The following is a 3157-nucleotide window of genomic DNA, read 5'->3' on the forward strand; positions in this document are numbered from 1 at the left end:
AATATATTTTTAATCTATTTTTTAAAGTGCAACCCATTTACTTAATAAAAAATTGTTATGTAACAATTTTTATAAAAAAATATTAAACTATTATTATTATTTACTATCTTATAAAAAAAAGTGATGAATGAAGGCTCACATAATCCTTGCACTTTTTTATCTAATAGGTCCCTAAACCGTTTAAATTGTCTAACAACTTAATGTTTTATTTAGTACGTCTCCAAGCTTTCAATTTTGTGTCTAATATAGGCCTTTCTTCATCGATTCAACATCTTTTAAAATTTACAAGCCAATTGGACACAAAATTTAAAGTTCAATTTTCTATTAGACACAAAATTTAGTTTTATGTCTAGTAGATTCTTTAAACTTTTTTAAAATATTAAATGTTTTAGGGACCTATTAAGTACCAAATTGGAGGTTTAAAGATTTATTTTATATTTTTTAGTTTTATAGATTTATTAGACACAAACATATAGCATAAAAAAGTTTATATACTAAAAATAGCATATAGCATCTATGTACTTATTTTCTTTCTCCTTTCAAGGAAAATTCGAAATGTTAAATCATGCATGCTTAGGCTCCAAATAACCGACATCATATCATTTTTTAGACATAAAGATAGTATTGTAATCAACTTGAAACTTACAAGACTGTAATAATATTTATCTCTAACGAATTATGACATGTTCGTTATAAAATTACTCTATAGACTTTCAGAGAATTGTAAAGCAAATATATGATGCAAAATTGATGAGATCTTAACAAAAACAACATGCACCGATATTGGATGATAAATATGTGCATTAATAAAAATTTAAAATTTGTATCAAAGTTGATATTATTGAAATCTAGTAAAATTGACACAATCTTTAACATTGTCTTTTTTTATTAATGGGTTAATTAATTGTAATATTTATTAAAATTGAGGTCTAATTTGATTAAATTGAAAGTCGTGAATAGAAATGGATACACACATTTGAATGGGCATGATTTGTACAAAAGGATGTGAAATAATGATTTAAATAAATATATAAGAGTAAATAAAATGAGAAGATTACAGGCGATGGCGGGCAGTTGATTGCAGCTGCTGACTGAAGGGAGGAGCAACGGCAAAGGGTGGCAGCGGCGAGGCGGTTAAAAGAGCGAAAAATGGGAGAGGGAGAGAGAAGAGTGGAAGGAACTGGCGGCGCAGGGAGGAGCAGCGGAGCGGCGCGGGGAGAGGTGGGGGCGCGGATTAGGGTTTTAGGGAAAGAAATAGGGAAAAAAATGGGGAAGAATAGGGAAGAAGGGGATATCCCCTCTCCCGACACCGCTCGACGAGCGTTGGGAGTTCCAAGGGAACTCCCGGCAGCTAACGCATGGCGTCAGGAGTTCTGCGAGAACTCCCGATGCTCGATTTAGGCGTCGGGAGAACTCATTTTTCTTATAGTGGTTGTATTGTTCATTACAGGAATCAGTGGTACTTAAGGAGTGACATGTAACTACAGGGGCAAAACGGTGAATTGGCCCAGCTGTACTTACGAGCATTTGTGAAGGGTCATCGTACTCATGATTGGTTATATCCGAAGGATACAGAAATATATTTGTAGTAAGAAGAGTTCAGTTGTTGGTCTTTAGTGGAATGCCTGCTAGTTAACAGATGGTGGATCTCGTGGCTAAAGAGTTTAGTCAGCTATTCACGGACCGTTGGAGCTTCGAGCCACAGGTTCATTGGGTCCCCTAGGTAGCTTGGATAAAGTCGAGAATCAGTACTTGGATTAGTTTGAAATGTTCAAATTGACAAGAGAGAGTTCAATTATATATGATATAATTCAACTGGTTAATTATATACGATATAATTGGCTAAATATATGAGATACATTATTTTGGAGGAAATTAGATATAAATATGATTTATATCAAGTGGAGGAGAAATTACTATAGTAGATATGTGATATCAAACTATAGGATAAGAATATAATATAATTATATTCATTAATTATTAAATTGGTTAATTATGAGATAATTGGTCGTTTTATTCTCCTCAATCGTGCATTAGTGGGAGTAGCCGCATTCGGTTATGGTAACCGATGAATAAAATGATTTTTTTTATTTGGCAAAAAGTTCGAAAATTCGCAATCGGTGTGAAAATGTAAACGATCACCTAGTTTGAGAGGCTATACGATAGTAGTTCATTATTTAAACGATCGCACACCAGTGTCTAAACGATCGCACGACTTTCCCTAAACGATCGCATAGCATGCTGTGTTTTCTAAACAATCGTCTACCTTTTATCAAACGATCGCTTAGTAAAACCTACACGATCGTATAGCTTCATCTAAACAATAAGCATCCCTGTTGTACGATAGCTCTTTCTCTCCCACTTGCTTATCGTTTACACGATCTGTCTTTTCTCCTACCTCTATCAAATTCACCAAAAACCACACTTTGGATTCTCACTCCGAGAATACCAAAGGCTCCAACTGGTGGTGTCATTCCCGCTATTTTCTTGTTCGTGCTTGTTCGAGTTGCTATCGTTCGTGTAGATGATCGTGTTGCCGCAACCGACTGATTTGCTGGGCAATAGAGTTCGATAGAGGTTCTTCCGCTACTTCTGAGTTTGACGTTTGAAGAGAATCTTCAACTGGTATGGGAAATCTTTCCTTTGTGTTTTACTGTTCGAAGCATGTCATTAATTAGTGGTTAATTGCATAACTATCTGTTGGAATGTATTTGTTGTATATCGTTCACAATGAAATCGGAAAGATCCAAATGCGTTCATGGATGCTCTTCGTTAAGAGTTCCTTCAATTGGTATCAGAGTCAGGTTTTAATATTCCAATTTCATTGTTGCAACGAATTACATATACATTCTTTGAGGGTGCATGTCTGCTCTGTTTAATCATTAAATTATTGTGAATGTGCAAATTAATGGAGTTTTCTGGGATGTTAGCCTCGGTTTGATTTAATTCTTTTACATTTTTGGTTGATTGTAAAGGCCCCTGCGTTTTTGGGCATTAATAATCGTTATCGAGTCCGTAATTCAAAGTTAGTTTGAGTCTTGAGTCGTTCGTGAAGAAGATCAGAGCAAGGGTTGCAGTTCTTCGAGGAAGGAGACGATCAAGGGTTGATCGAATCGTGTAGATGATGGGGTAAGTGATCACTAAGTATCGGATCGTG

This window comes from Benincasa hispida, chromosome 6 (genome assembly GCF_009727055.1).
Source record: "Benincasa hispida cultivar B227 chromosome 6, ASM972705v1, whole genome shotgun sequence".
Lineage (NCBI taxonomy): Eukaryota > Viridiplantae > Streptophyta > Magnoliopsida > Cucurbitales > Cucurbitaceae > Benincasa > Benincasa hispida.